The sequence below is a fragment of the Theropithecus gelada genome, chromosome 3, assembly GCF_003255815.1.
Source record: "Theropithecus gelada isolate Dixy chromosome 3, Tgel_1.0, whole genome shotgun sequence".
Taxonomy (NCBI): domain Eukaryota; kingdom Metazoa; phylum Chordata; class Mammalia; order Primates; family Cercopithecidae; genus Theropithecus; species Theropithecus gelada.
Genome location: NC_037670.1, coordinates 157,475,171 through 157,496,693, shown reverse-complemented (window position 1 = coordinate 157,496,693; position 21,523 = coordinate 157,475,171). Strand labels below are relative to the sequence as shown.

General features: G+C 39.4%; 1 protein-coding gene across 6 annotated transcripts in view; it reads left to right on the top strand.

The window, feature by feature from the left end:
- Nucleotides 1–21,523, top strand: part of CHCHD3 (coiled-coil-helix-coiled-coil-helix domain containing 3) — a 294,734-nt gene that overhangs the window by 12,538 nt on the left and 260,673 nt on the right. The gene's annotated exons all lie outside the window — the stretch shown is intronic.

Below are 21,523 nucleotides of genomic sequence, written 5' to 3'. Positions count from 1 at the left end.
GAGAAAGATGAGATCCTGCCCAAATGACATTCACTTGGGCCAATTGTGACCCCCCCACCGCCTGCTTACTAATCATTAAGTCAGTAGACATGAATTGAGCTTCTGATATGTTTAGAGGAGAGGGTACCAAGGTGAATAAGAAATAATTCTTACCCCTTTGAAGCTTCTTGTTTAGTACTAGAGTTGAGGATTCACAGTTAATTAATGCTAAATAGAAAGTGAGCCTGCCTTCCTTGTTAGAAACCCTTTTTTTGGCTTCTGGACCACACTCTTGGTTTTCCTTCCACCCTACTTGCAATCCTCAGTCCAGGGTTCTTTGCTGATTTCTACTAAGTAATCTTGTCCCAATGTACGGTTTTGAAATCTTTGTCTAGATGCCTGTGACTCCCAAAATTATATATCTAGCCCTGACCTTTCTCTGATATTCCAGACATTATAATAGACAACTGCCTACTTGAAATCTCCCCTTACCGATTTCTCAACTTAACATATCCAAAATCAACCTTTATTTTCACCCCCACACTTGCTTTTCTTCTCTGTCTTTCCCAGTAGATGGCACAGGTAGTCAAGCCCTTTCTTGGGGATTCATCCTTGTTTTCTTTTTTCCTTACTCCTTACATCAGACTGTTAGCTAGTCTTGTCAACTCCATCTCTAAAACATGTCTAAATATGTTCCTTTTGCATCCATCTCCTCTGCTATAGCTCCAATCCAGATAGATAACCACTGTCTTCTGCAGAAGTCTCTTAACTGGCCCCCTGCTTCCACTCCTCCGCCCTGTGCTGTGCACACAGAAGTCCTCACAATCTATTGAAGAAAAGCAAATCAGGTCAAGTTGTGTCCCAGAGGTGGCTCTCCATGGTACGTAGAATATAGTCTGAGCTGCTTCCCTGGGCTTCCATCATATATCATGACTGGTCCCTGTCTGCTTTCCAACATCATCACATTATTCATCATCTCCTATCACCCTTCCTCTACTTATTCACTGTGACTGCTATCTTCACTAGAAGATAAGCTCCAGGGAACTTGTTCCTCATCTATCTGTTTGTTCACAGCTGAATTCTCAGCTCCTAGGATAGTGTACCTGCTTCTCGGTAAGTGCTTATTGTTTGTTGAATTAATTTAAGGGCATTATCCATTTTAAAAGTAGCTACTTTTGTTCATTTTGGAGAGTTCTATACGTTTAATTCAGGTGACATTTATTGAATGTTTCTGTTATGCAAATAAGTAAGCCAGGTATTTTGAAAAGATGCAAAAATAGGAAAAAGTTCTTTTTTTGGCAGATAAACTACATATATAACAAGACTATAAGGGAGGTAGAAACATAGTATAAAAGAAACCTAGGAGATACTGAAATTAAGTTTATCAAATATTTTGGCTTAAGAAGATGCCTTGTCGTGTAGAAACAAATGGCTGTCCAGTTTATTAAAATGCCCAACAACTGCACTTCCGGTCACTGGGGCCTTGCATATAAATACCATTGCGTACAGTGAGCACATCTCGCTGACGATAAATGTACCCTTGCTTCCTCCCCTTCCTCAAAATGGTGAATCTGTTCATATCTACATGTATGAACTTAAAATATGGAAAATGTTAAGGAAGCAAATGGTTTGTAACTTTGTAAGTACTTATGACGTGGTGTATCTTTTTGCTTATGAATATTCTATGCTATACCCATTGTTTCTGCAGTTTAATTAAAACATTTTCTTGGTGTTAAAAAAAGAATGATGATGTATGGATACATTTAAAATCGGAATTTATTCTAAAGTATGATTCGTTGTAGGTAGATTTTTTTTCCTGCCTCCTATATTAAGGAGTGAGGGTGATGATGATGATGATTCATTCAATATACTGAAGTAATGACAGATGACACTTAAACAAAATGTATTACGTGGTAGGTACTCTTCTAAATCCTGTGTATGTCTTACCTCATTTCATCGTTATAACCCTAGGAAGAAGGACCTGTGATAACCCATTTTACGTAGAAGGAAACTGACACTTGAAGTGATTAATTATTTTGCCCAAAGTCACACAGCTGGTGAGCAAAGGAGATGAGAGTTACATTCAAGTTTGTCTGACTCCAGAGCAAATGCTGTTAACCACTTTGTCTTATTTTAATTTGAATGACATCTTGCTTTAGAAAGGATATGACAGAAACTAGTTGGAACAAAGGAGCTGCTTTTTAGTGATGTTCTGCTTGAATTAAGGAAAGAACCTGTTGTCTATAAGTGATTGTTGGTTGTTCTCAGTTTTTCCCATATTGACTCTCAAATAGTGAGTGGAAGGAGAGAAAATGTTTTCTTTCTTGGGTTGTTTTGACACTTTGAGAGAGTGGGGATGGGTCAGGAGGTTTTCTGTGAGTTCTGTGGTGTGTCTGGTCCGAAGAGCATGACACCGATGTGAAGAGCTCTGGCTTTGCTGAGGGACCCATCCCTTCTCACTCCCCATTTGAAATGACTGATGAATTCTGTGGTCCATGACCAGCTGTGACCAGCCTGGGCACTGAAAGCTCTTAGAATGCAATCTTGTGGGCTGGGTTTGGTGGCTCATGCCTGTAATCCCATCACTTTGGGAGGTCGAAGTGGGCGGATCACCTGAGGTCAGGAGTTTGGGACCAGCCTGCCTAACATGGTGAATCCCTATCTCTACTAAAAATACAAAAAATAGCTGGGCGTGGTGGCACATGCCTGTAATCCCAGCTACTTGGGAGACAGGCATGAGAATCGATTGAATCTGGGAGGTGTAGGTTGCAGTGAGCCGAGATTGCTCCGTTGCACTTCAGCCTGGGCAACAGAGTGAGAGTCCATCTCAAAAAAAAAAAAAAGTATGCCATCTTGTGTTTCAGTGGTCAGGCTAGAACTACACTCTCCAAATGGAAGCCACTAGTCACATGTGGCTCTTAAAAGCTAAGTGAAAATTAAGTCAATGATCAAATGAAAACTTCAGCTCCCAAGTTGCACTCATCACACTTTATGCTCAGTAACCGCATGTGGCTTGTGACTACCATATTGGACAGTGCAGATATAGGGCATTTCTGTTATTGCAGGCAGTTGTGTTGCATAGCTCTGATCTAGAATACACCAGTGCTTTTTATTTTCTGTCTGCACCATGATGTGAAAAGGACTCAACAAGGGTCATAGGACAGGTTCTTTGAGTACATGGTTTCTCTCACCCGTTCCAACCTAACCCAAAAAAGAATTAAGATTTAGCATGCTATTTTGAAATGATCTTGCTTTAGGTTAAGAATGCAGTTTGACTACGTGTAAATTAACAAAGATTTATTCTTCTTAGAATTAAAAAAATTGATTTATAAAAGCAGGAAGCCTGAAAATTTATGTTCTGTTCTGAGTTTGTCTCATTTAGGGGTTTTAGTTAGTACTCAATAATAGATTTCTTATGATTTAAAATTTAGATGTGTTATGAAATAATTTTTCAAGCCTACAAAAATGTATTGATAAAAGTGTCACTTGCCTTTTTTACATTTTTCAGTATGAAGTAAATTATATATTAAATGTGAGTTGAATTTTAAGTATTTATTACAAAGCCTTCTTTCTCACAGGACTCTTAGTCATACCAGCCCTGGGCTATTCGTATGTGTGAATATAGGGCAGTGTATTTGATGAACTGAGAGCCCTAGGATTTCTGTATATAGAAACTCAATTTTGTCATAAAAATAGTTTTGAGAATACATTTTATACTGTAAGAAGGTGGGTTCCTCTAAAGACTTTACTGAAACTTTTTTTCATAAAAAATATAATTTTTTTGCTAAACCTTGAACCAGATCAATGGCTCGTTGCAATAAGTATTTGCATGTAAAGCTGTTTGGGTAAAATAATACACTGTGTGACACACAGCAGATTGTAATGCCACTTTAATAAATGAATGTGCTCTAAAGAACTTAACTGTGTCCTTGCTGCCTCAAATTTTCTGCTGCGTTATCTCAACTATATTGGTTTGCTTTTACACCAGATAATTTTCTTCTTAGGCTGACATAAGGAGATGTCATTGCATGTAGTTATAAACTTACCTTTTCATTAACATCTTGCATCTTTTGATTTTAAAAAATCAATTTTGGGTATTGATTGTTTCCTTTCCAACCTGATCTTTTAGTTTTTCTGGCTTATAATGAGGTCAGACCTCTCATGGTTGACCCTACCGCTGAAGAAACTGTCCCCAAATCAATACGAAGAAACAGACAGGAAATGATATTAGGAGACATTTTGTTGTTTTCGTAAACTACTGGCAACCAGATAAAAATGATGAATCTGGAAAAAAACAAGACAAATGACCTAACTTTTATTATTGTCCTCACTGTAGAAGTTTCTCTAAATTTCTTGTCATTGTGAAAAATAACAAAGATTTGCCAGTTTGTGTTAAGTATATCACTGAGATCACTAAGTATTTGGCAGCCTTAACAAATTGCAGGAAACCAATTTGAGCAGGAAATAGCACAGCCTAAACTAAACAGCCAATTTTGGGAAATAGATTCATCTATAAGTTCTGTGTATTTTTCTCCCGGAATCTGGCCCTCCTAGTTATTTTAAAACAGCTCTTTAAGGCTCATTTAGAGATAACACTGTAGGGAGAGTTCAGAGAAAGTAAGCTTATTCCTTTGACTCGAGTTACAAGAACTGAACGTCTAGGTTTCCAACTTTTAATATGTGAAACTTTGTCGATGCCTGTGTCTCAATTCTGTACTTTTTTTGTGGGCCATAATGGATGATTTGCCTGACTGTTCCTAATGGTAAGAAACGTAATTGCTGTTGAATTAAAGGCATTAAATCTAATTCTCTAAGTCAGCATATTCTGCTCTGAAAAAGAAATCTGCCAACAGTCTAGGGTTGAAGAACTTCATGGTTAGTCCCATCAGTCAACAAGTGGTAGCACAACAAGTGCCACCATCTTTGACCTTCAAGGAATTACTAGTTTGGTCTAAGCATATTTAATGTTACAGTATAGTGAATGAGTACTAGTTTAGTTGCCTTCTCTGTTAGAATGAATACGTGAGTGAGATAGAATGTATAAGAGGTGTGGAAAGTGCTTTAGAAATTCAGACAAAGAGCATCAGGAGCTTTGGCAGGCAGGCCTGGCATCAGGGGAAGTGAACTTGAGCCAAACTTGAGGCTAAGGGGGACGGGAGAGGGGTTAGAGTAGAAGGTAATCCTGGTAGAGTTAGCACACAGACCAGATTAATTCAGATAAAGGTTTCTTGTAGGGTCTCATGGGTGGGTAGGTTGAAGTCAATCAGTTTAATTCTATCCTATAGGGCCTGGGCAGCTACGGAGGTGTTCCATCTCATTTTAGGATGCAAGACTGGAAAGTTACATTAGTTGTGCCTTCAGATATACCCAGATATTAGTAACATTTTTATTCTTAAAAATATAGTGCTGGCTTTCTTATTGATATTTTTATATCCAATAAACAAATCAGAGTGGTAAGAATATGTATTTTCTGTGATAGTACTAAATAAAGTCATTTTCATCTTCGGTTTAGTAAAGAAGCAGCCCCATAAGCATTTTTGTTTGACCGTAATTGGCCCTATTGCAAAAATAAATAAACAAACAAATAAATAAATAAAGTTGCCCTCAACTGCATGAGACAGCGTGGCAGTCTAGGGTGTAACGGATGAGTTCTGAGCAGGGAAGGTGAATGAAGCAAGTGGATCCTTGGAAGGATAAGGTAAAGAAAGGATGTTAGTTGGAAACTAGCAATCAGGAAGGTCAGCTGCTGCCTGGTCTAGGAAGAGTGGCAGGGCAGAGGAGGACTTGGCTGGACATGGTAACTACGGCTCCATGGATGGGTAGTGGCAGTCCTTGACTCACGCTTCAGTACTTTCTCCCCAGGCCGAGGGCACCTTTTCTCTGTGCTACTTGATTCCTCTCTATGTTGGATTTATTTTTGAGAATCCGGAAAACCTTTAGGCTGACTTTATTTTAAAATTGAGAGGAGGGCATAGAAAACTTCCTTTCTTGTCATTAGCAATGTGGTTTGTATTCCGTGGTATTTTGGAATGGTCAAAAGGGAGTCACATGAAGAAAGTGCTTCAGTGGGAGAGGGAATGAACTAGAGATAAAGCTTGTTAGGTTCTGAAATGTCAGTGAGTCACACCTTCCGATCGTTTTCTGTGACTAGGAACTTCCGCCCATTGATTTCCTAGTTAATGGATTAACCACTGGCTTCAGCTGCTTTTTATTGTGTCTTCAGAGGTCCCTGCCCTTGTGACTGCAGCAGCATAATTTACTTTGCATTGGTGCTTCTAGGTGGTATGAAGTCAGGTGGGCTGGACACTCCCTACTTGCCCCTAAGTTACTAGAAAGAAGCAGCTGTTTTGTTAGGTATGTTGTATAATGTAGATTAGAAATATAGTAATGTCGTAGAGTCACAGTACTCAGGAGCTGGAAATTAACTCAGGAGTTACGACCCAGTAATTTCAATGACAGCAGGGAAAAAAGATGCTGTTTTAAAGAAGCTCCCCAGTTTTGCTGCCGTAGATCCTGGACACTAACTTTAAATGCAATTACGGGCTAGTGGATTGTATTTTCTCACAGAACAAGTGTTGTTACTTGGCATAACCAAGCAAATCATGGGTGTCACCAAAACTATATTAAGAAAACTAGGTAAAACAGTGATATAAATTTTGTAATCACGCTTCAAGATTTATAAAATAAAATACGGCATTGGTTATTCAAGCAAAACTAATAGAATATAAAGCATAGGACATATACATAGAAATACTATTTTTGATTTACATTTCATACATTGGTTGTAAACAATATTAACAATATTTTTGCCTTTCTTGTAATTTGACACACTTGAGAGCATCATCTGGATGGCCCATATCTCTTGTAATAAGTTGTCCAAGGGAGTTTCAAATGTACATTTTCCTATTGCAAGCAGAGAGATTCAAAATCAATCCATTGACTTTCCAGCTGTCAGCCAAATAGTAGGTTATTGTTGATGATGATGATGTTTTCCCTTGTTAAAAAAAAAAAAAAATTCTAAGAAGTAAGGTCTGATCCAGCATTTCACTTCTTCCCTTTACCCTCTCCTGCCTGCCTGGTTTATTCAGAGTCACTCCTATAGTGCTCTGTATTAGGCCAAATCAGTGCTACCAGGGAACAGTAAGTGCTTTTAAGTCCCCCTTTTAAACCTTCTCTGCCCCCAGGGCTACTTGACACTTTGTTGACAGCTGTCACTGTACTTGAGTGTTCCTTGAAAAGCCTCGGGAACCCATGTGGATCATTATAGTAAGGATCTCCATGCCACCCAATTGCTATGGCATGCTTATGACAATATTCTGGTTCTGTATGCCCTGCTTCCCCTGAATGAGCGGTTAATTGAAATATGGGTTTTAATTAGCCAGCATCAAATGATTGGAGCTTGAAATTACTTTCAGTTCCAGGGTAGTCATGATAACTCACATTACTATAAAGATACAAGGTGTTTGGAACATCTCACAGCTTGCATGGCAGGCAAGTACATGGCTGCCAGCAACCAGCTCCTGTGTACTCACTGTGTTGGCAGGACTTCTTTCCTTTGTCAGCTGAGTGAGTGCTGCTGCTTTCTTCCTCACTTTGTGCACTTGCACCTTGCTCTTTTCTCATAGGGCTTTTTTTTTTTTTTTTTTGCTTGTCCACACCCATCGTTGCTGTAGTCCTGCAAGGGTCACTCGCAGACCTTGTCTGTATTTGATGAGCAGTACAGCCTTGCTCTGCATTTCCCATTTTATGATGTTAAGTTTTTCAGTTTCTTCCATCCCTGGCGTCATTGCCCTAGTCTGGCCACTATCATCTTTTTCTTGCATTGCCCTGACAGACTCTTGCTTGGGGTGCCTGCCTTTAGTCTTTCATTCCCTGGTTTATTCTCACTACAGCCCTAGTTTCTTTCCAAAGCATGAAACTAATGCCATTCCTCTGTTAGAAACTTGAGCCCTCCACCCCGCCCTGGCCTTCCTGTTAGGATGCAGCCCAGATCTCTTACATAGCCAGCAAGGTGCTGTACAGTCCGTCTCCTGCTCTAGTCTTCTCTGGGAATTTCACGGGATTGAGCCCATATACTGCTTTTGTACAGGACCTTGCTGGCAGACAGACCTTTGTCTGTCATGTTGAACTTCTTTGTCTAGTCATATTGAAGTTCTTGCATATCCTCAGACTTATCCTTTTGAGCTTTTTAATTTTGATACAGAGTTTTGCTGTTGTTGCCCAGGCTGGAGTGCAATGCCTCAATCTTGGCTCACTGTAACCTCTGCCTCCCGGGTTCAAGTGATTCTCCTGCCTCAGCCTCCCTAATAGCTGGGATTACAGGTGCCCGCCACCACGCCCGGCTAATTTTTTGTATTTTTAGTAGACACAGGGTTTCACCATGTTGGCCAGGCTGGTCTCAAACTCCTGACGCCAGGTGATCCACCCATCTCAGCCTCCCAAAGTGCCGGAATTACAGGCCTGAGCCATCACGCCCGGCCTCCTTTTGGGTTTTTGACCATGTTGTTCCTTCTGTCTGAACACTGTTCCAACTTCTAGCCCTGCCCCAACTGTATCTCATCTCTTACCTGCCTTTCATCTGGCAAACTCCTGCTCATTGTTCAGATTCCTGCCTAGAAACCAGTTACCCCAGGAAGCTTTTCCTGAGACCCAGTCCTGGTGAGATGCCCCTCCTGTGTGGGCCTGTGGCACCCTGTGCACGTCTCTCGTACCACGCGTCACGTGGTGCTGCCACTGCCCGTCACACACCCCTCTCCTCCAGATCCCACAGCTTCTGTTTTCTCATTGGTCCTCCCAGGACCTCCTCTTCTGGCACTTCCTGCAGCACTCCCCCTTGCTTTGGTGCTGACCTTTCTTTGCCTAGGTGAGAAGCCGTTATAGGACTGTGTGTGTTCGCTGCAGGTAAACGTTGACCTGTTGAGGCCAGGCAATTAGGCAATGCAGGAAAAGAGGAAGTCTCAGAGGGTCAAGGAGATTTCCTTCAAGAGCCATTTCTTTATCTTCTCAGTGTGGACCTTCCAAGTTGATACCATTTTGAAGAATTTCCTTTTCTTGTATTACTAATTCTCTTTAGTACTGATCCTTGTAATCGTTTGTACTTCATTGTGTTGTAATTACATGTTTACTTGTCTGTTTTTCCCATTTAATTATGAGCCTTTGAAAGAAGTGACTGTTCGCTTCCCATGGTCTGTACACTCAGCCACAGTGACTGTATTATAGAGTTAGGTGCCTCATAAATGTTTGTGGAATGCGTGAGCTAAAGCAAATCAGATAATGAAGCCTGATATGTACAAGTGCCTGTGTCACTAAGAGGCAAGCAGGAAAAGAGATCTTCTCTTAGGTTGGTTCTACTGGGCATGGATGTGAGTGTCTTCACCAGGCTCCTGATGGTGCTTATATAATGCCAGTCTCAGGTCTCAATCATAGTGGACCCAAGGAAGCCCTTTTGGAAGAGGCACTTACTTGAGTACCATCTGGGGAAAACTACGAGTTTGTGGAGGAGTAGCTAGGGAGCGGGGCTCTGGATTTGGAAACATTGATGTGGAGGTTCATGTCCTCCTCCTAGTTATTAATTTAATTTAGAAAGGAAATCATCTGTGTAGACTTGCCAAGTTTTGGTGAGTGCTGAAGTGAGTTGGGATTTTCCCTTCTTGGACCCTCCCACTCTCAGTTCCTGCTACCCTCCTCATTTTCCTCCTCCATTGGGTCGAAGTTAATCTGACATTAGTACCTTTGCCCCCTGGAATTTTAGGTTAGGAGTTTCAGGTGAGGTTTGGTTAGGGTGTCTAGAGGTAGGTCCCTAACTTGGAAAAACAGGTCTTACCCCGGCTCCCTTTTCTAGTAAAATCCCCTGCTCTCTTCCTGTTGTCAAAACTCTGGGACACTTGAGAGTTGGGCTTCTCTTCACTGTATCTTCTCTTGTGCGGCTGTTCTCATGCTGGATATCAGCTTCTCACTTGAGGATCGTAGCTTATTTTCTTCTTGAAAGAGTGGTCTTTCTGCCATCACTCATTTCCTCAAGCCTCTGAGGCCTGCTCTTTGAAGTCTGGGGGCTTTGGTGTCTGGAAGCCCAGGAGGGTTGCGGTTTGGTTTGGCTTCTGGGTAGGGGTTGGAAGGAAGGCCCAATGCTTGGGCCAGTCTCCCAGTGTGGGGACGACTGGGAGACCAGGGAGCTAGCTCAGGGAGCTCCCTGTGTGCTCAAACACACAGAAGCATCTGAGGAGCCCTAACTAAAAAAGATCCAAGAAAACCTCTAGAATTTGCTTTAGCTCATATGGGCTTTTACCCAGTGCTTCCTTTTCACCTCATCACTGTGTGCTACAGTCACAGGGAATGCGAATAACAATGTCCTGTTGGCTTCATTTGGTAGTTACACTAAATTCTTCAGATGCAATTTGTTTTTTTTGTTGACATAGTGGTCATCTCATGACTTTAAACAACAAGATAAAATATTGATTGCTGTGTGTCAGTTTTGAGAATGGACCTGAGGAATGAAATGAAAATCAGTTACTAAAATCAGGACACATTTGATTTAAATAAAAAATATTAAAGCAGCATTTAAGGTCAACAGCTCCCCCAAAAACATTGTTTTGTTATGCAACTAGCTAGGTTATGGATTCTGAATATCATCCTTATAATTATTTAAACAAATTATTTTAACAAAATACCTCTAGCAGCCCTCAATTCATTTCCCTTCTTGAAACTTGTGCTTTTCAGTGCTATGGCTCAGGCCTGTAATCCCAGCACTTTGGGAGGCTGAGGCAGGAGGATCGCTTGAGTCCAGGAGGTTGAGCTTGGAAGTGTAGTATGTTTGCATCCCTGCACTCCAGCATGGGTGACAGAGTGACACCCCATCTCAAAAAAAAAAAAAAAAAAAGAAAGAAACTTGTGCTTTTAGCAAGAAGAGATGGCTTTAACTGTGCCTGCACACTTACAGTAAAAAATAAGGCCAATCACCTGTTTTCTTTTTCCTTAGTAGGAAAAATGAGGCCAGCTAAGCAACTTTTGTTTAATTTTGTGGAACAGCAAAGATATTCATTGAGTGCAATATGTTTCTTTAATTTTTCTTAATAACATGTTATCTTCTCTGGGAATCTCATGGGATTGAGCCCATTCACTGCTTTTGTGACATCTTTTAAAAACTTTTCTAAAAATGTTGCTTTACTATTCCATCTCAGAAACTTTTGAGGGTGGATATTATAAGATTATGGAAAGTTATACTCCTGTTTTCATGATTCTTTGACCTTTGACATATTTTATTGTTTTTTTGATAAAAAATCTTTAATGAAAATTAAATATGTATGTATATGTATAATGAAAAAATATTAATGCTCAAGCTTGATAAACATAAAAATAATAAATTATTTCCTCTAATTCTTTTTTCCTGTCCTATTAAACATACCTCTACTGACATAGCCAGTATTTTATAACTCTTGTTCATCTTTTTTGCAAAAATGACATTTGTACAAGTGATGACATAAAACTTGTTAAAAACAGTGATTTTTAAAATTGTTCATGATTGTTTACAGGACTTTGAGCTGAAACTTTTTTTCTTTTTTTTTTTTTTGAGACGAGGTCTTACTGTATCACCCTAGCTGGAGTGCTATGGCACGGTAATGGCTCACTGTGGAACTCCTGGGCTCACGGGGATTCTCCCATGTCAACCTCCTGAGTAGCTGGGACTACAGGCAGGTGCCCCCACACGGCCAATTTTTAATTTTTTTTTGTAGAGACAGGATCTTGCTATGTTGCCCAGGCTGGTCTCAAACTCCTGGCTGAATTCCATCCTTCTGTCTCAGCTTCAAAAAGTGCTGGGACTATAGGCATGAGCCATTGAGCCTGGCCTGAACTGAACCTTTTTAAGGCTATGTTATATTTTGATTGAGAACTACTTTTTCTCTCCATCCAAGTAAAATTCTGTAAGTTGAACAAAGACCTCCCTATTCCCAGCCCTGCAGCATCATCTGTGATGTGCCTCAATAGGTGTGACTTGAACCAGCCAAACCAGACCCAATTGCAAAGGCCAACTGAAATCACCATCTGTGCTTTACTGGCAGTGATGTAATGTGATTGTGTGCTTTCAGAAATAGGGTTACAGAGGAAATGAACCTCAGTTCTTCAAATGGGAAACGGAAAGGTGGTAGTTAAATCACCACTGAGTAGAGGAGAGAGAGAGCACATGTGGTGTATGTTTAGTGTTCAAAGAGCTTTTGCCATTTAATAGTTGTGTGATCACGGACAAGTTGTCTCATTTTTCTTCAGAATAAAATGGAGAGACTAATGCCAATTTCACATGGTTGTCATGGAGACTAAATGAGAAAATATACAGATGCTGAGTGAAATAGAGCAGGTGATCAATAAGTATCCCTTTCTTTTTTTCTTCTTTAACATAGCAGCATCCAGGGCCATAACTTCACTGCCACCTTTCACCTGGTCCACATTGACTCTTGCAAAGGGAACTGCTTTCTATCTACCCTCTTTGGCTTTCATTTGGATTTCTGTGCCCTTGCTCTGACAAACATTTATTAATTACTGACTATGTGCCAGATACTGTACTAATGGCAGAGTTTCAAAGATGAATAGTTCAGAGATGTAATGGAGATACGCAGGTAGCATATAGGAATGACTGCCGGCTAACTGCATAGGGCGGTCAGGGCAGACTTCAGGAAACAGGTGGTGATGTTTGAGCTGAATATTGAAGGAGGAATAATAGGAGTTTACCAGTCAGACATGATGGAATTGGTGGTGGGGGTGAGGAGGAGAAAGGGCATTTCTTGGGAGAAGGATGGTGTGTGATGATGGGTGCATTGGTTACAATCAAAAAGGGCTTGGTGATTTCTGTGAATTATAACTAGTTATATTTATTTGAAGTGCACGTACTCGGTGGGAAATGAGGTTACAAGGAGTAAATACAAATAGACTAACAAAGCTAGGGAGTGGGGATTTGCTTCTATAGTAAATGGCTCTAACCCTACATCTTTTTTTTTTTTTGAGGCATAGTCTTGCTCTGTTACCCAGGCTGAATGCAGTGGTGCGATCATAGATCACTGCAGCCTTGACCTTCTGGGTGCAAGCAATCCTCCCTCCTCAGTTTCCTGAGTAGTTTGGGTTACAAGTGTGTGGCACCACCACACTTGGCAGACTTTTTTCTTTTCGTAGAGACGGGGTCTCACTCTGTTGCCCAGGCTGGTCTCTAACTCTTGGGCTGAAGTGATTCTTCTGATCAGCCTCCCAAAGTACAGGCGTGATTACAGGTGTGAGCCACTGCCCTGGCTCTAACCTTACATCTTTATACTATTTTTAATTAGTGTATATGTGTGAGTATGGCGGGGGAGGAGTGAGGGAGAGATGTCACCTCCAAAGTTGCCTCAACAGAACTTTTCTTGATCCTATTTGCCTTCCTCTAAACTCACATGGCATTTTATCTGTATTTTTCTCTTGGCAGTCAGTATTTTGTGTATACACACACATATAATTATGTATAATTAATTATAATATAATTAAATATATAACAATTATGTTATAGTTAATTGTAATTTGATATATAACACAATTGTAATTATAATAAATACATAGCAATTATTAACAATTATAATTGAATATATAACGTAATTATATAATTTATTATAATAAATACATAACAATTATAAGCAATTATAATTAAATATATAACATAATTATATAATTATATAGCAATTATAATTATAATCAAATATATAGTACAACTATAATAAATATATAACAATTATATATACTATATTCAACTAATTATTCTAATTAAAGAGATAATATAATTAATTATATAAGTATATTATACACATATATTTATATGCAAAATTATGTGTATATTTTATATACATATCATTATATATTAAGAATATGTAATTTTTGTTTTTTTAAAGAGATGAGGTCTCACTGTTTTTCCCAGGCTGAACTCAAACTCCTGGGTTCAAGTGATACTCCCACCTCAGCCTTCCAAGTAGCTGGGATTAAAGGCAAGTGCCACCATGCCAGGCTCCTCTACATTTTAAAAACAGTTACTTATTTATAACTGTGTTAGCACCTTTACTGTACATTAAGCTCCTTGTGGGCAGAAGGCATACCTGAGAGCCCCTGGTTCCTTTGTGACCCAGATGGCATCTGCCTCACCTGTAGAAGGTGCTTAAGAAACACTTGACAATGTAATGAATGAGTTGATGGGCCTGTGAGCATCCCCAGCTTCTTCAGAATACTTTTGACTGCAGAAACATGTTTGATGAAAGCAGTCAGTCACAAAAGACCACATACTAAATGATCCCATTTATAGGAAATGTCCAGTATAGGCAAATCTATAAAGAGCGGAAGTGGTGGTTGCATAGGGCTGGGGTGGTGGTGGTGGTAACAAGGATAGGGAGTCACTGCTGATTGTTGCACAACTCTGAGGATATACTAAACACCATTGCATGGTACACTTTAAATGGGTAATTTTTTTTTTTTTTGAGACGGAGTCTCGCTCTGTCGCCCAAGCTGGAGTACTGTGGCGTGCTCAGGGCTCACTGCAAACTCTGCCTCCCGGGTTCATGCCGTTCTCCTGCCTCAGCCTCCCGAGTAGCTGGGACTACAGGCGCCCGCCACCATGCCCGGCTAATTTTTCTTTTTTGTGTTATTAGTAGAGACAAGAGTTTTACCATGTTAGCCAGGATGGTCTCGATCTCCTAACCTCATGATCCTCCTGCCTTGCCTCCTGCCTCGGCCTCCCAAAGTGCTGGGATTACAGGCGTGAGCCACCGCACCCGGCTAAATGGGTAAATGTTATATTATGCACATTTTGTCTCAATAAAGCTTTTGAAATACTTTTGAAATTTTGTCAAATTTTTTAAAAAGTATCTTTAAATGCATTTTTTTCCTGTTTTTATGTTTACCATATGCCCATAGGGACTTGTATTATATAATATTTATTGTTATTTTTTGAAGTTTGGACTGGGAGCTCATAGCATGAGCTTTGGGACTTCATTAACCATTTCAGAGATGCAAGGGAGTGTGAGAGGGAATTCTTGTGAACCTATGCAGAATGACCTCATTCTCTCTGTCAGAGAAATACTGCACTAAGTTATTTTACTATTAGCAGAGTGACATTGTTGGATATATTTGGATAGTATATTTTTGTTTCAAGTCATTGAAGGAGTTTGTCTTCAGGGAGTAATATACTGCTTTATCTTAATAAAAAAGCATAACATTGGCAAAAGTGCAAGGAATGGTGCTATTTTTTGTCACCTTCAGAATGAAGACGTAGTTATACTTTGTTTTTTAGCCTGTTGATCTTGTACTTCTCATCAACAGGTGCTTTATTTTTAAAAGGGTGTTTTATATTAAAATAGCATTTATGCACTTATGAAGCAGTACTTATTAATAAAACATGCCCTCAGATAAATTGTTTAATGCGGTTTTCTTTTTTCTTCCACATTGTGGGAACTAGTGGTTTCTGTGTTGATGGAAGAGCAGGGAGCATCTTTTCTTGTGTGTTCTTTTATGTAAAATTTTGCCCTCTTGAAAAATGAACAAAGATCATAGCCAGAAGGTATTTGTCATGCAGTCTAATCACAAGAAATCTTGAATGAGATCATCATCAAGTAACTTAAATAAAACAGTTATTTTCTGACACTTGATCACCAGAGTCATTCTTTAGGACACTTAGCATTATTATGTGTGTATTTTTCTTTTTCATATGATTGCCAACTATTTTGAAGAACGGAATGCTTCAGATTAACGTCTTGGGAGGGAGACACAATCTACTTGACCCTGATTTAAAGGGATAGTGGAAGTGGGTGGTTCTTCACCACAGATGTGATTGTTACTAGGGATTCTTCATAGACTCTGTCATAGCAAAAGTATTATATTTGGCTCCTCATGACGTGTCCCGTGACTAGCAGAGCATTGCTCAGTGGATTGACTTGGGCTGAATCAGTAGGTCTTTCCAAGTATAAATTTGAGGGCTTACTAGACCAGAGAGAGGCAGAGGCCTTAGGATTTGGCGGGAGATTCTCTGAGTTGTTGACAATAGTCCCCATCTCTCCTGTGCATGACCCAAGAGTTTGCTCGGAGACACCTGTTGAATAAATGGCCAGCCAGCACTGTGGTTAGGTGGAAGGAGCACAAATATTGATAAATGTTTAAGCCCTAACGTGGCTGAGCCTGGCCTTCAGCTTTGCCTCTTACTGTATTTGTGATGTCCAAGAGTGACAGGGGCTAACATAGCTATAAATAAGCAACTATTAAGAAGTTGTAAAAAGTAGTTACTGCCAAGAGAAAAATACAGAGAAATGCCGTGTGAATTTGGAGGAAGTTTAGGGTGATAGGAGCTATGGGCTAAAGCCACTACTCTTTCTTGGGCAATCCCCGTTATGGAACAAAGGGATCCAGAATACATTTTCCCAAAGAAAGAATGAGTACAGATGAAATATTGTTGTTAGAATAATTCTTCAGGCTTATCATGGGTTTTTGGGTTAACTTGGAAACCCAAATAGCATTTCACTTTTTAATGATGAATATGCAGATGAGCTGTGGCACTCCTGAAGAGCTGGCATGGCTTTCCATAGCTGCGGTCAAGCTTGGCTCCTCTCTGTACAGGTTTTCCGTATGTCTCGTGAGAGGGTTTGAAATACCAGCTTTGGATTCCAACATTTGAGTTCAATTACAGTCTCTATGTAGTTTTGATTACAAGCAAACATTTGTATACATACAAATGTGTGTCTGTGTACGTGTGTTTGTCACTTACGAAAATAACGTGTCAACCACAGATGTGTTAGTATGAGCATTTTAACAGTTCGTTAGTCACTGAAGTTTTTTTGCAGTACAGGCTAATGCCAAAGGCAGGCTTTTTCCTGCTTGCTGTTTTGCCCAGGGCTGGCATGGCTGGACAGTGACATGAAGGGATTGTAACAATTCACTTTTGTAATTGTTGATACAATTTTGGTTGGCTTTTGTTTATTAACTATTTCAAGTATGATGGTGGTGGTTTTTTGTTTTTGCTTTTCTCTGCTTCAAAATTATCAATGATTGCATTCCTCTCCTCCACTAAACTTTATGTAGGAGGGAGGGAGGATTTAGTACTTGCACATGAAAATACTTTGATGCTGTGTCTGGTCATTTTTCGGGGAGAGAGGCCAGAGTCTGTGAAGGTCTATTGCTGCAGAATGGTTAGCACAGAGGCAATTGGTATAATGAGGGGTGCTCAGGCTTTGGGACCAGCCAGCCCTGAATCACCATGGGGCTCTTTATAACATTGGAATAATACTTACCACAAGGCTAACCTAATGCCTAGAACATTGTTGAATCAGTAGAGACTAAATTGGCATGGTATTGGATTGCTGACTAGAAATGCTTCTATCTCAACCTTATGATCAGTTGGCTATTTTACTTTGGGTACATTTCTTTATTTCTCTGGGCCTTAGTGTTCTTATCTGTCAGATGGTGGAATGGACTGTTATCTCTAAGATTCCCTTGATAGATTCTGAGCTTTTTAGATAAGAACCATTTTCATTCGTCTTTGTTTCCTAACTGCTAATTATACTTGGACAAAATATTTTTTTGAACAAATGATTGGATTTGCAACTATGGTTATATAGCTACATATAGTTATAATTATGAGCTTATTTGTATATGTCTGTGAACATTTATAAATGAGAATTGTCTTTTTTTGAAGTTTATCCTCAAGCAGCCTGAAATACACCTTTATCTCTAAGTATTCATTCATACATATACATATGTTTGTATGCCTAGATCTAATATATAAAATTTAAAAATTAGAAAAAAAAATGATCAAGGTGCAAGAGTATGCATTTTAAAAAAAATCTATTGCTTTGGAAGAATTTATTTATGTTTCATTATTTGGATATGATGCTTAGAATAACTTGGCTATCAGAAAAGTGCTGTTGGCACCTTCTAGGTTTAAAAAAAACACTCCAGAGAATTAGAGAAAAAATAGTAATTAAAAGGGTACTGTCAAGGTTGGTAGGTCTAAATTTAACAGAGCAGCTGTGTTTTGGTTTGGAGGGGTGTGTGTCTCATGCTGTCTCCCCACGCTGTTTGCTTGCCCTGTTATGAGGCAGAAACATGTTATAATGGAGATAGAGATCCTGCCTTTTGAAATGCAGCCTCAAGAAGTGGCTGCTTGAATATTGCAGTGCCCCCACTGGCTTACAAGAACCTTGTCAGCGTTTGGAGAAGTTTAAAGCTAGCAGGTATAATTGTTGTTAGGCTTTCTGCCTTGGCTGTGGTCTTTTTCTGAAGGAATTCTTCAAGAACATTGGACAGTATTCTCTGTGCTTGAAATATTGTGTTTTATTGCATTTAAGATGCCAGTAATTATAAGATTTTATTTTATTTTTTGAGACGGAGTCTTGCTCTGTCACCCAGCCTGGAGAGCAGTGGTTCAATCTCGGCTCACTGCAGCCTTTGCCTCCTGGGTTCAAGTGATTCTCCTACCCCAGCCTCCTGAGTAGCTGGGATTACAGGCACATGCCACCACGCCTGGCTAATTTTTTTGTATTTTTAGCGGAGACGGGGTTTTGCCATGTTGGTCAGGCTGGTGGTAAACTCCTGACCTCAAATGATCTACCACCTTCGGCCTCCCAAAGTGCTGGGATTGCAGCCATGAGCCACTGTGCCTGGCCTATTTTTAAGATTTTATGTTCCACTAAGAAATAACCTCGACAGTTAAGCTGTGATAAAGTGCTTTCCTGTCCATTAGAATATTCATTTTATGTTTATTGGAGTTGTTCTATCTATGTTCATAGATAAAAAGGAAAATTTAAGTGAAATGAATTGTTAGCAATATTCTTGAAGCTTGCATTCAGAGTCCAAGTCTTCTGAATAATTTTCTGCCTCCGTGTTTTCCATGTCAGTGTTTTTTCTCATACTATCACCTTGCGTGCCATTAAGAGTGCTAGTAATGTAGCAGTTGTTAAAAAGAGTGCTCTACTGTCTGCCCTGGAATTTTCTTCCACGCTGGTGACTCTCATTCTGCATTTTTTTTTTTTTAAAGACACAGTCTTCTCTGTGGCTCAGGCTGGGTACAGTGGCAAGATCTTGGCTCACTGTAACCTCCACCTTTTGGGTTCAAGCAATTCTTGTGCCTCAGTCTCCTGAGTAGCTGGGATTACAGGCATTCAGCACCACGCTAATTTTTTGTATTTTTAGTAGAGACAGGGTTTTACCATGTCGGCCAGGCTGATCTTGAACTCCTGGCCTCAAGCGATCTTCCCGCCTCAGCCTCCCAAAGTGCTGGGATTACAGGCGTGAGCCACCATGCCTGGCCCTTCATTCTGCATGTTTTGATGCTACTGCCTTCTTGATCTCACATAGATAATGTCTTGAATGATGTTATGACTACCACCTGGCCCACAGTGACAGGAAGATACCGTCAATATCAGAGACGAATAAATGTGCACCTTAGAAGCAGTGGCATAGGACTTTGACCAAGGAGTCATTGTTCAGAGGTTCACAATAGAAGTGTGGATTATGGAGTATTTTCTTTATTCTAAATGGTTAATATCACAAGACATTGTTTCACGTTCAGACACTGTTATTCTCTAATTGTATTAATGTACAGTTCCCTTTTCTCTTTCATGGAGAATCTTAATGGAGAGTTTAACCTGAAAAGAACAGCCCTGCTATTTCTGTTTTTTTGAAACATCTTTCAAGCATCAAACATACTTTGCTTCTCAAGCATTCATAGTATGTATAAATTATGAGGAATACAAAGATGAGTAAGGCTTGTTGCCCTCAAGGTATTGGTGGTTAAATGAGAAATGGTAATAAACATCACTAACAAGAGCACATTATAGTCTTCAAAGTAGGATAAAATTATTGGATACTGTTTACCTTGGATTTATTAAGTTTAATTAAGTCTGACTACAATAAATTAAAAAATCACTTGTCTAAAAATATGTGTATGATCTTGAATTGGATCTGAATCAGATTTCTTTCCCTTTAGAAGCTCTATGTGGATAATTGATTCAAAAGAATACGATCTGTAGATTGTAGTATTTATGATTGTTAATGTCCTAATTTGATCATGGTGCTGTAGTTATATAACAGATTGTCCTTGTGTTTTGGAAATTACGTTGGAATATTTAGGGGTAAATACATCATGTCTGCAATTTGTTGTAATGTGTTTCAGAAGAAAATATTTGTGTGTGTATGCATGTGTTATGTTTGTATAGAGAGAATGATCAAATATATGGTGAAATGTTAATTGGGAAGTTTGGGTGAAGGGTACATGCGGATTTTTTATGGCATTCTTACAACTTTTCTGTGGTTTGAAATGATTTTAAAATAGGAGGTTATGGAATTGAAAAGCTGTTGCTAAGATATCAGATGCCTAGTACTTTTAAAGCAACATTTTTTTTATGTGATTTTAGGGCAGATGTGTGCATACTTTAAGAAAAATTCCATTCGCTTGGCGGAAACTTGCAGAATGTCTTCAACTCTGGTTCCTTGCTTTCAGACAGCCCAAAGTGCTTGCTGTCTCACTTTGTGGATTTATATATCTTTTGCGGCCCGTTTGGGGGGAGTATTTGCACATATATTTCTGTGTTACTGCTGTTCTCCAAACACTCTATTATTATTGTGTCTGAGAGGTTTTCAACTGTTTTTAGGGGGGAGTTTCCTGTGTTTAACCTTTGGTAGTGATTTTCCAATTGTCTATGACTAGCTATTTTGATGACTTAATTTAGAAAGGTGGTCCCTTTTGTTTATTTCTAAACTAGCCCCTATGATCCCTGCTTCCCTTCTGCCTCTTTACCCCTCCCTTATTTGTCACCCTTCTCCTCACTTCTCTATAAGGCACGATTCATCTTTGGAATTAGTAAAAATTCTGCCTCTTCCAGGAAGCCTATCCTGATTATCCCTATGGAACTCTGATTGCTTCTTAATTTGCCACTTACTACACTCAGTTTTGTATAGTTATATTTTATTGTTTTATATTGTTCTCCATGATGGATTAAAATTATGGTTTTGTAGTCACTTAAAGTTATATGTACATATTATTTTCCCAGCCCAGTGTCAGAGTACTAGCAGATATAAGCAGATATAAACAATTTTTTCCCGCTCTCACTGACTTTATCCCCACGGCTCATGGCTGTCTCCACGAAGTAAGTGATTCTATCTGAGGAGGTATTTTTTACTGGATCCAAAACTGAAGCCACTGTCTGACTTTTGGGATTATCTGTATCTCTCCTTTCTTCCTTTTTACCTCCAATCTCTGAGGATTAAAGTTTTTTTTGTGTGTGTGTGCATTAACTGAGATATTAGTTTCATAATGTAGCCAATTCACTTACTATTTTAAATTCAGAATGACAAATAAACTGGAATTTTTTCACCTGTTATTAGATCTGTGATTGTTGAAACACGTAAAACATAGTTGAACAAAAAACCTTCCAACACAGTTTACAAATGTGTTATCCTCTGGTAAGGATAAAGTCATGAGACTGGTTTTTGCTCAAGGATATACCACATTTGCATTTTAAATACAACTGTTAATATTCTCTTCTTGTTGGTTCAGGCA